This window comes from Neopelma chrysocephalum, unplaced genomic scaffold, assembly GCF_003984885.1.
Source record: "Neopelma chrysocephalum unplaced genomic scaffold, ASM398488v2 Primary Assembly neopelma1_68, whole genome shotgun sequence".
In the NCBI taxonomy this organism is placed as follows: Eukaryota; Metazoa; Chordata; class Aves; order Passeriformes; family Pipridae; genus Neopelma; species Neopelma chrysocephalum.
This window is the reverse complement of record NW_020897727.1, coordinates 296,553-309,625: the sequence shown is the minus strand read 5'-3', so window position 1 is coordinate 309,625 and position 13,073 is coordinate 296,553.

Below are 13,073 nucleotides of genomic sequence, written 5' to 3'. Positions count from 1 at the left end.
CATCAAACATTTTATTTCTGGTGTTAACACAGCATATTCGGAAAAGAAACTTCCTGGCCTGGACCAAGTAGGGAGTGGATTAAGTGGACCAATGGTCTCATCTAGTCTTGGCCTGCCTTCAGCTCTGAAATTAATTTCTATAATTTTAAGTACACATCATGGCTAGGCTTCGCAAACAAGGATTTGGGAAGGGCACTACCCACATTTGTTGCAAAAATACACATAATAGCTTTTTTAATTATGTATTAATGTATGCCTGCAAGTGTACATGCAAATATGCACACAAAGAAATAGCTCATGGCTATATTACAATATCTTATCTAATATTAAGGATTTAATATAGATGTTAGAATAGAATATTTGAGTTTCAAGGGACCTACAACAATCATCTAGTCCACCTGTCTGAATGCTAATTGACCTCAACACATCACACCAGTTTTTCCCTTCTCCATAAAATATGCCACAGTCTGAGCAAAGGACAACACAGTGAGATAAAAGTACAAGTATTCAATCTGTAGGGGTGTTCTTCCTTGGCAGCACTACTGGAGATAACAGTGAAGAATTTGATTTATTGCTCAAATAATGTCTCCACAGCTGCAATAGCTGAATAAGAGGCCATTCAACAGGTCACAGCAGCTGCTGCCACCACCACCACATTGGTCAGCCTAACCAAGGCTGGGAGAGCTGTATCCACACTGCCTGTCTATACCATCACTGGATCATTCTTTCACCTCATTTTGCAAATCCCCAAACTCCTAGTACATTTCTGAAGTTCAGCTTCAGCCAGATTCACCATGCAGATGCTCAGACTCTACCAGACAAGCAACAAGCTAATCTGAAAAAGGGACACAAGAATAAAAGGTCTCATGTCACTACAGGTCTGCATTGCCCTTGCCAACCCTGATGCAGATGCTCTGCACAATGAGCCAGAGGGTGACAAAACAGAATCTGTTGAGCTTTCAGCTGTCTGTTACTGCCCAGTGCTTTCCTCTGGGGCTTCTCAGAATAACTTGCTTTGCTGTTAAGAATTTGCTAGCATTGCCAAAATAAACTGAAATTGTAAGAGGATAATTGTTTTAATTTAGATTACCCTGGAGCTTGGCAGTCTGTCCCTGAAATTATTTGGAGGTGGTCTCCCCGTTCTAAAAGACAGGAATTCACGATATTAAGTTATAAGTCCTCTAAGTGGGCCCTTACCACTGCTTCAACCTTGGACTGTTTCAAAGCTTTACTCTGCCTTCCCCATGCCTATTACAGCATAATACAGCTGCCAAAAGGGCTGAAACTAGAAAGCAGCTTCACACTCTGCAGTTGGGTGCCAGGCAATGATGCAGACCCAGCACCTCCACTGCACAAAGTTTCTAATCACCACCAGCCAAGGAATTAGGAAATCCAACCATAGGTCTCCCATCTAGTGTCACATCATTCAGTTAGTTAAGCCCTGGAGACGTTATTTCTTCTCTGCTTGCACTCACAACAGGCAATTCTGGCCATGGCCTCTCCCCACTGCTCTCCCTTTCAACTCCCTTGCTCTGACTCAGGGGAACCTCATGGCAGCAGAGTTCACTGCCCCAGGACAGCAGCAGGCTGGTGAATAAGGCAAACCAAGTCAAAGCAATTTAACAAAAGGCAAGTCTTGCATGCAAAAGGAAGACAAGTGCTCTGCTTTCTCTCTGGTCAATGTATCAACCGCCCTCGAAGGAGGGGGAGCAATTTTTCACTAGTTGAATACTTGGCAAGGCTCATTAAATTCTTGCATTTTTATGGTTTTCCATTAAGAAAATGTTCTTTTCAAGGCCACTGACAATTCTGTCATTCAACAGCTCAAAAGTATGAAGTGGGAGGACCTACACTGGAAATCCTTTTTCTGTTGTTTCTGATCTTGTCAAAGAGGCTTCAAGAACCCTCATTTGTAGGGCTTTGAATAATGCCTTTCATCCATTGCTACATTTAGATGCCTTCCTATGTAGCACTGCACAGCACTGTCTCAGTCCTCAATTTCTTGTCTTTTATCACTGGTTATGTGTATACAATCACATCTTGATTCTATGCTCAAATAGGTAAATTCCACTTCCTCTCACTTTCATTCAGTATTTTTCAATCTACAAACATCCTGAAGCTAAAAGGGAGTAAGTATCCAATCCAAAAGGTAGGGCACCTGCTTTCAGGTTTTGCTTTGGCTTTTTCTTCAGGCAAGTCCTTTGAGGAAATGCAAGATTTTGTCTTGGTTTCACTCCACTTTTATCACCTCTTTACTCTTGTTCTTTCAGCTTTGTTTCTTACATAAAGAACTAGACACTTGGATCAAAACAAAAGATATCAGCAGAGAGGAGTTAGTCATCCTGTAAAACTACTCCAGGAAACAAGACCATTTCAAGTATTTTTTCTATATACACTCATCATTTTTGTGTGCAAATTCTGTACTATGGACAGAGCTACAGTGATGAGAGGGAACCACATAATGGGCAAACCGAAGGAAAAAAAAAAAAGTGTAATCAATTCTGTTGCTTGACCAAAAGCACCTGGAATACCAAGTGAGTGAGACCACTGACTGATACTGAAAGAATTATCTTTCCCAATGGAGAGCTTTTCTCCTATGATCTTGGAAAGCTTAAGAATATAAGTTTCCCAGCATGCTTTACCCAAGTGTGACAAAATACACTGGAGACATAGTGCTACAGACAGTACTCAATAAAACTATTTGCACCCACTAAGTGAGTTCAGAGAACTTATTTACACTGATAGACAGAACACGTGACTCCAGAATTTAGGCCTGGATTCAATCAGGGGAAAACGCCATAACTAGATTCACACATGTGAAAAGGACCTGAAAACGCAGGAAAGAGTACTGCTACAATTGAAAGCTGTGTGGATTCTAAAACCTCACAGGGCCTCTGGGTGTGAAAAATGAAAATATTTTTTTAATAATTCTAGTCCTTGACAAGTCCTGCTCCAGAAATTCTGGCCATGCAAAACTGAATGTTATCTCTGAAAATTAAAACTAACATTGTAATAAATATTGCTAACATATACTCTGCTTCTACAGCACACTGGCAGCTTTAAGTATTCGTGAGCAAACAGTCTATTCAGAGGTTATTACACACAGATAGTCCTGAATTTATGGGTAATTTTTCTTTAATGAAGTTGAAGTGGCCTAGAGTCAAGGGAACACATCCTTTCTCACATTTTTAAACTTTATAGGTAAACATCAAGCCTAATTCACCTTCCTCATCTCTCTTCAGAATATTTCATTCCTCCTGATTAGTATTTTAATCACTGCTGGCAAAGGCTATGCTCTATGGAATCTGAAGGGCTTAAAAACACACATTACAACATCCATTCAGTTGCTCATTTTTGAAATTAACTTCAGCTTTTTTTCATATGTTGAACTGGCCCTGGTTTCTCTACTTAAAAAATTAAAGATAATGACTTTGTCTGCAAGTGTACCATGAATCCTAACTATATTTTGCTATATAAGTGCAAAGATCTCTCAAAACCATAAAAGAATCCAGACTCAAGGTACATATGCCTTCACCAGCATAATATAGCCCCATAGGAGAACCCACCTTCCCAAATTTCCTAATCAAAATTTTAGGAGAAAATAGGCCCTCTTGGATTTCACACTCCTTGTGGAAATTCATTCAAGTTTTTCAAAAGTGAAAAATCACCCAAAATGGACCAATGGGAAATGCACTGTTGTTTGCAGGTATATCTGGACTGTCACAATTAGCAAACTATTCAGAATTTCTATTCCATTTTCTTGTTGAGGAGACACATGAGTAAAATTAACTGCTGCAGAGAAAGCTCCTAGAAACTGCTTTAATATTTTAATACCTGTATCTCCATATAAGATGTGGTTCCTTGCTTGCCAATGATAAAATTCTTAAGAATTATACTTAAATAATGGAGTATGACCTGAATAACCATGTCATGAACTGAGACACCACACAGCACACTGTGAACAGGCCAAAGGAGTCTGCAAAAATAGTGGTGGAAATAATACCATGAAAGTTCAGCCTTCCACAGTCCTACCTTCTCCTTAAGTTTAGAACTAGGTTGCATCCTTGCTAGACCCCTACATACAATCCCAAGGTAGGCAGCTTATTCAGAAGGGCATTTATGAAATGTGGGTGTAAACTAGAAGTGTTCCTGTAGTTCAAGGAGAGAAAAGCCTCTGCAGAGCCAAGAAGTGGCTTTACAATAATTGATGGGTTTAAAGCAAACCGAGGGAGAGTTATTGCAGTTGACACAGCATTGCTTCTACTTTGATTTTAGCTCCAGAGTCAGCAGACAGGCTGTCATAGGCAAACATTTGAGAAGAGGAGTTATTTTGGAATTAATTCCTCCCCCTCGGTGCGTTTCCCCCAAAGCCGGACCTCGGAGCCGTGACCGGGCCGGCAGCGGCCCCTGCGGGCGGCGGGGACTCCCTGCACGGACCTCCCGGGCCCAAACCCACCCGCGAAATCACGGCCCCGGAACAAGCCCGTGCACCAAAGGCAGCACAGAAAACAGCTGCATCCCTCCGAGTCCTCGATGCACAGTAAGAGACTCCCAAACAGGAGGCTTGGAGGATTTTGTTCTCTTAGTGCCAGTTATTTTGGGCTAATACCAAGCTATTCAAAAAGATAAAGGTTATTTAAATATCAGAGGTAAAGCATATTTTGTTGGGAGTGTGCAAATTCATTTACAAAAGCATTTCTTTAAAGAGAGGGAGGACTATTGTACCATGTTCCACAACTCTCATACACACTGTGCTATATATACACACTCGGTACTCATTTAGGGGAAGATTTTTCCCTGAGTGTGTCTCTCCCTCCCTCCTCTCCATGTCCCTCAGGCTCTGCATTTTAGTGACCATCCCCTCAAGCCAAAGGAGAAAAGTCATCCAAAGCCGCACAGCCTTCAGCCAGGACAGGGCGGGGAGGGACTGAGCCGAGTTCAAGGCATTTCCTCATTGTAGGAGGTAAGTCCCCCACAGCAATTCCTGCCAGTCTGAAGAGCAAATACCATCTTTATAGCAGCACAGTGTGCTGCCAGTAAGTCTCTGCTCTGGCCAGGTCTCAGCACTATCTCAGCCACGCACCATGGATATTCCAACCCATTATCTATGTTTTTTCCTGACAATGGTAAAGTCTTTTTTCTTTAAACTGATACCACCTGAATGTAATTTGAACAGGTCACCTCACTGCAATTCTCTCGTAGAATTCAGCACATGCAACTGTTTATTTAATTGTAAAATTTCCTTTGCAAAGTCATTTTTTTAGAGGTTTTGGCATGTCAAGTTCTCAGCCCAGAGAACTGGAAATTAGGCAGGCCTTGACTCTACAAATTAAAGGTATGGCACAACACTGGCATCACAGTGGAAATACAACCTGGAATATCTTTATGTGCTTGAGAACACAGGAGATACAGTGAGAAATCTTGCTAATTAGGAATGATGAGACTGTACACTCACACTCCTAACACACAGCTTCAGAGAGCAACCGAGGAGGAAGGGCAGTGCAATCCAGTCTCACATTAACAGTGAAACTACAGAGCTACCCTCCAGTAACTTCACAGGATTAACCAAAACACAATTGAGAATAGCCATAGAAAAAGAGCAAGGGAAGTGGTAGAGTAAATGGATATCTGAGATAAGTGACCATGTGGTTCATCTTCAGAGATTACAGTCCTGTTTCACCCTTGGGAAGCCAGCTCTGGCCCCATCTCCCCCCCTGCCATCCCACCTGATCATCACTCACCACTCACTGTCAAAACCTGAAGGGCAGCAACACAAATTTACACTTTGAGTCAAAAAATTATTATTCTTCTTGACCAAACAGCTGTCACAGCTGCTACTGCAGTTAGGCAGATATAAAAACTTCAGGCATCATGGAAACATTAACAAAGTATTGACAGTATAAAATAAATATTCAGCAGCTCAAAACTCTGCGATGAACTACCTGGTCATTAGAGGAGCAAAGCATAGGTCTTCATTTTGCCATTATTTTCAAGGGGGAAGGGATCATCAGAAAAAGAATAATCAGAAGCAAGGTAACAGATAAATTATTACTAGAGACAGAACTACTGAATTCCATTCCAGCACTTGGACATGTTTCACACAACTATGGAGAGTTATCAAGATATAAAATCAATCCAAAACATAGACCATGCTCCTGGCAGGCTCTTTACTGCAGGAGATGTCTGTCAATAAACAAAAATTTAACTGTGCCTCGATGGCATTTCATTATCTGGAGCTGAAGAATACTACTAAATACTTTACATTTATATAGATTAATCTATTCTCACTTACTGTCTAATATCCATCACAATCTAATCTATATTGGCAAGACTTCTCCATTTCCCTGATGGGATGGGTGTGTACTATTAACATGAACAGGTTTTATCTGTGTCACAGTACTGGTGGCTATTCATAAACACACCTTCAGTTTATCAAAATGCAAGATTGTATTATTACTATTATTATTGGCAAAATAACATTGACCTGGAATTAAACACAACATTGCATTATGGATAAAGGAGGAATGCTCTTTTCTTCCTTCCTATTTGCATGGTACTTTAAAATAACTCAGTATTCATGCTGAGTTTGGGAGAGGGAAGGTTAAAGTAAAGGCCTCCTGCTTCCCTCTGCCCCCAGTGCTTTAGAACAGTAGATACTCATTTCAACATAAATGTGATACATAAAATTCTGGCTGTGTATATGCTCAGTATTGCTTTTGCAGCTTTTACTCTTGAAGGAACATTGTGATAATTTAGCCTGATCTCCTTAAATGTCCCCTCAAATTTCAAACCACTGATTACCACATCGATCACAGTCACTTTTAGATAGGCAATAACCCTTGATTTAAGGGCTATAAACAACAGAAAATTTACCACATTCAATGACTGTCTTTTTAAGCAGTTCAGTTTCCACAATGCCATGAATGACAGCTTATTTTTCATCCAACATGAAGGATATGAGGAAACCACAGGACATGACTGGGTTCCAAATCATGCTGTTTACAAACTATGTGCAAACATACAAACCCTGGTAGCTGAGTGTCTGTCCACAGCCCTGTATCAGACCTCCAGAGCCCAGGAATTACGCTCTTTATACATATGCACAAGAATTTCATATCCAATAGAGAACATGCTTTCAACAAATTTGTCCATAACACTCTTTACCCTTCAAGCTTATTGACTGCAGATGTGTTTCTTAAAGCATGCTTCACTTTAATTCGTTGATGGCAACTTTGTTTTATAATATTTACTAACTCAGGCTAACCCTGGTGCCCTAAGCAGAAGCTAGAACTACTTGGTCTTCCTAGAACCAAACCATTTGAAAAGGTTAAATTTACATTTTCAGAAGTTAAATTAGACAAACAAAGTAATGCAACTATTAATATTTAATTTTATTTTTTAAAAAATGTTTCCACAACATTACTGTGTCCCATCCTTTCATGCAAAGGCACATATGTGGTCTGGACTTGTCAAGCTCAGTGAGACTCAGAGTTAAGGAAATGGCTGCTCATTAGAGGAAGAAAGAAAAGAAGCTCTTGTTTTCATCAACTTACAGCATTGCATGTGATTGACAGACAGGGTAAAGCATAACTTTCAACCAGGCAGACTATCAATCACTCCATAGCAATCCATGTTCATTTTACCAGTCATATCATTTGCCCACAGCAAAACCTACTTCTGACCCATCCAAGGCTTCTGACAAAAAGCAACACGATGAATGAGAAATAATACACCTTACATACAAATTGATTTCCACTTTCTTTTTCTTATAATTATTAGGGAAGTCAGCACCATTTTCTTTCCAGATTTACTCTAAAAAAAAAATAAATCAACAAAAAGCTGTTTTCATTAAATGCATTATAGCCAAGTAGAGACAGACAAGGAATTTCCTGAAGAGCTGAGCACAAATACAAATACAGCCTACTGGCACAGGTTTCCTCAGCCTAAATATTTTCAATCAAAGCAGCACCATGTGCAATTAACAACAAAATCAGATTAAATCTAAATATTTTAATGTCAGGCAACTTCCATTTTAAATTTTTAAAAAACACTTAAAAGTCATGTGTTCTTAAAAGTCAACTGGATGGCAACAGGAAGTCACAAAGAAAAAGTCACTGGAACTCAGACAATGGGATTGTTATTCTCAATTTAATTACTTTTTGTAATTAAAACCTATTAGTCTCATATCTCTATACCAAGAGGTAGTTCAAGATCTTTAAGTAATAACAACAACACGTTCTCTAGATCAAGGCACATTATAAACATGAACTAAGAAACCCATGGGGCACTTGTGGAAGCTGGGGAGGTTGTTGTGGAGCTGGGGAGTCAGAGTTGGCATGGCAAGAGGCACCAGATCCAGAATGTCACCTTCTCTGAAGGATGGCAGAGCAACCACAGGCATCTGCTAATCCTTCCCTCTGGGAAGTGAAGCCACAGGCAGGGCAGAGCAGAAGAAAGCATGACTGTACTCCTCATAATTATGGAGTTTCTTAATTTTGGTGCAATTATGGGCAGCTAGTGGTTGACTACTAGTGCTAGCCCAAAATCCAGCAGTTCTAAAGAATCTAGCTGGGGTCATGACTACCTTTGCAGAACATGCAGGAACAACAGAATATAACCTCCATTTTAGAAAGACCAGGTCAGAGTACCCAGCATTCAGCATTATTGATAGAAATTACACAATTATTTACTGGACTTCTCTCCAGAAAATATGATGGGAATTTCTGCACATGTGGCAGTATGTTTTCAGTGTTACACAAGACATTCCCAAATGTCAATCGATCCAGTGTGCAACAGTGTGGCCCACAACAGCAATCAGCATTTTCTTTAATTCAGTAAGACTTCAGCCCATGCTGGACTGAGGATCTGCTCAGTGGCATTTGATTAGACCACTGTGTCACATCACAGGACACTGGTAATTCTGTACATTGCTTTTTCTCTGTAATGAAGCACAACAAGCTGCAACACTGTTATACAACCGTGCATGCTAAAATCCCTGGCCTTTTATCTCGAAGTTCCTTAAACGTGTTTATTCTCCCCTCAGAAGCTTTTAAACTCAGCCACAAACTTTGTGCTCAACCACACTATGACATAGCCTGTTGGTTCTAAGCTATCTAAACATAATCAGAGGTCTTGACATCCAATTCAGCTTACTCACGCAAAGATAGAATGTTTACCTTTGAGACAGAGAACAGGAAAACAAAATTTCAAAAGAAACCCCAAAGAATTCTCCAATGTTTCCATTCCTCCTTCATTAAACTACTTCTTTCTATGACATTATCTCCAAGGGAGATGTGCCTTAGATCTGTGCAAGAAACTTTGCTTCCATGGGCAAGCATTGTAATTGCCAACTTTAACCACAAAGAAACAGATCTCCTAAACCAGCTTGAGACTCAATTCAACCTCACCAAATAAGCCATGAGCAGATTCAAGAACACTGCAACCCTACCCTTTCTAGTCCACATAAAACTAAACAATCACCACATCACTCAGTGTAATACAAGCAGCACTACTGTTATTGTAAAACTCCCTTACAATGTTCCTCTTTGGAAAGGAGGAGAGAAAGCAAAAGCTCCGCATGGCAGATAACAGTTGTCTCGCCTAAAAAGCTACGCAAAAGCTCTCAGATGACATGTGGAAGAAAGCAGTACAAAAGCATAAGCAGAATATAAAACTGAAGTGGAGGCTCTGCCTTTCATTCTGAAAATATTATTCAAGAGATTTTTGCAAAGGATGGAGTCACAAACTGGGCATGTTACAATATACACTTCTTATCTGCTTCCCACCCGGTTCTAAATTGGCCCTCAAGAGATGCAAATGAAATATGTTGAAATAACCACCAAGGAAAATCAGTTCAATTCGCAAACACTTACAAAACCAGTTACAGATACATCTTCAAACTTTCAAGGCTCTAAGCCTGATTTCTTGGGAAACCAAAAGTGTTGACTAGGAGAGTCAGTAGAGTTACTGAGGAAGACTTCAGACAAGGACAGCACTGGCCTTGCATTTAGCAAAGGAAGTCCTTTGACACAAGACAGCAGCTCTGAAACACAAGTGCCAGCAAAGCATTAACACCTCCAGCAGCCAACTTCAATGCATTAATGGTTACACTAACCCTTGCCAACCTCTGAGCAGTGCTCTAAGTGACGCCTCAGGGTAAAGTAAGTGGATAAAAATGCTATCGAGGAAGATGTGAATAGAAAGCGTTCTTATGGAAAAACACAAATGCTTTCTACTAAGGAGTGATAAGCACTCAGAAATAAATCCTGTGCCATATCATCTCTGTTAAGAGTGAAGCTATAAAATCTGGGGCAAGACATAAAAGAAGGAAGAGGCAAAATGAACTTATTAACAGCCTTTTGTGGGTTTTGGCGTCCTCCCTTCTCTCTTATTTTCGAAACTTGAACATATGTAAAAACATTGTGAAAAGTGGTTCTCTAAGGCATTCTTGCTCTAAGACCATAACTGGCAATCCAACAAGTACAGAGAGAGGTTTCAGAGATTTTGTCCCATATCTCGTGGCCTAAGCTGTGTTTAGCTCACTTGTAGGATTTACCACTGAGGTGGAATACAGTTTTTAAAGAAAAGCCAAACACTGCTATTTACACAGGAAACATGTCTCCCTGCCTACTGAAACACAAGCTCTTAAGAAAAGTGTTTATTGAAATTTAAGTATAATAAAGCAGTGGTTCAGTAGATTTCAGATATTCATGGCAGCACATTTTCCTTCAGAGGTTCTTTGTTTTGCTTTATCATTCCTGACATTTCATATAGCATGTTATAAGCTTTTGCAGGGAAACAGCGTTTTTATCAGAGCAGTAAATTGCACAGGTGGGAGAGGTTGATGCTAAACATTATTAAAAGATCTTCCTTTCCAAAATAAGAAATGAATGTAAAGGCATAAAATCATCTGGAAGCACAAATCCTTTAGAAAAACACCAGAAATAAATGAGGGATAGTCTGTTTTTTAATAAGAAAGTCACCTGTGCACATGTCTGTTAGCTCTGCTTACAGTACAGGTCTTCAATGGTCAGATGAAACACTGCACTGTGATTTAACAAGACAGTACACGTACTTTAGAAAACTTTCCAGATTTCTGTCATTTATATGTCAGGAGACTCCAGCTGACATGGCTACAGCACAGTTTTCCAAGACCCATTCCTAGGAGTTCTAAGCCCCCACACCAAAATCAAAATCACATTTTATTTAAAATATAAACATTAATATTCACTTATGTAGCAACACTGAGATTAACATTACTTTTAAATTCTGATAATGGTAGTTTCTGGAAATGATTTTTTGGTTTGCCTCTCCTGCCCATTTGGTGACTGCTTTGATATATAAATTGTTAGCAGATCTATACACTCTGAAATTCTTCAGAGCAAAAGCCATGCTTCTTGTTTAAGTTCATAACTGTCAGAAGTATCTCCCAAATATCAATACATTTTCAAGCAGATTTATGTTGAGGTAAATCTCCACAAGGTCTTTTTTTGTTTGTTTTTGTGTAGTTTTTTCTATTTCTTTTCTGTTCGTTTCTCCCCATCTACTGTCACTTTTCAGTTTACATAACAGGGGTGCTCCGTATTTATTTTTAAGTTTGTTCATGGATCAAGTGATCCATTTTAATGGCACACATCCTTTTGAATTACTCTCCTCTGTTCAATTAACATATTTTATCCTATGTTCACTTTCTGCCAAAATGCCTAGGGTATTCAGACATTCTTCACTCTGTGTGTTTTGTTTGCAGACAGAAATGAAGATAGTAGTTTCCTAAAAATTTCAAGTTAATAAATCCCTGAGTCATTAGTTGACGTGAATTGTCTAGACTGTACCATTGGAATACCAGGGTGAGGACTGGCATGGCACAATTTAGCCTTCCAAAAATCCCAGGTCCTTAGTCTTGGAAACTCCTGTGTTTTCCTAATGGTTCCTAATAAAAAAGCCTGATCTTCTTCCTGCTGAAATCAGTATGGGACTTGCCACTGACATCAATAAGAACAAAGTTCCAACACTACTAACCCAAGGCTTTATTGTTTCAGTACACATCATAGGCATTAAGATATGTGTCTCCACCTCAAAAGTAAATCCTTTGGGTGTGCAGTAGGAGATAAAACCACTTTGCACTGAGATAGCACTTTCTGTTTCAATACATTTTACATGTGATTATGCCTTCCAATCCCTCCAGTAAGATAACCACTTCATACCACAGACTGGAAAACCAGCACAGAGTTGCCGTCATTTGCCCAGTGAAACGTGGGTGACATTCCAACACTCGGCCCCTGAGGGTCCATGCCCCTCTGCTGCTGGAAAGTAAGCTCACAACTGTGCAACAGCCCTGTGACTAATCACCATTTCTCTTCATGAGAACTGAGCCACAGCTCCATAATCCTTTGTTAACATCCACATCTGTGATCTGATTCCACAGAAGAAAAAGAGGCTATTTTACTGTTCAAGGCCCATTCCCAGTCTGTTGAACCTGCCTCACATATCAGTTTCCAAAAGCTTCTCCAAGCCAGCTGGGTAGAGCTTAAGCAGTGTTCCTAATCCTACAGCACATTTCTAGACTCAAACCTGCTTTGAAATAAGGAGTGAAACACTTGGACAAAGCACCTGTAATGAGCATCTGAAACATCTCTGTTACATGCACCCACTTCCTCAGAGCTTCCACTGGCCACAAAATTTGGCTACAGTCAGCAGAAAAAACAGAATGTTTATTCTTCATCCACAACTAGCAGCACATCCCTGAAAACTGCCAAGTAATATCAAGCCTGTTTCCAAGCACCCACTCCTTTTCTGCAAGACTGTCATTGTTTCCACCCTTACTGCCTTTTTCCTCTAGAAAAACATTTCTTCTAACCGGTACCCCAGTGCTGACAAGAGATCTCTGCTATGTGCTCCATAGCAATGTTCTAGGATGGTCCTTATATCATATCAACCTTATTTGTGAGTACCTGTGCAGAAGAGACACTGCCATGATCTTCATGGATCCTGAATGCCAGATAGTTCTTGCTTTGTTATCCAACATGCTCACCATTGGTAACAAACCTGCAGCACTTAAAAAGACAGAGTGGCTC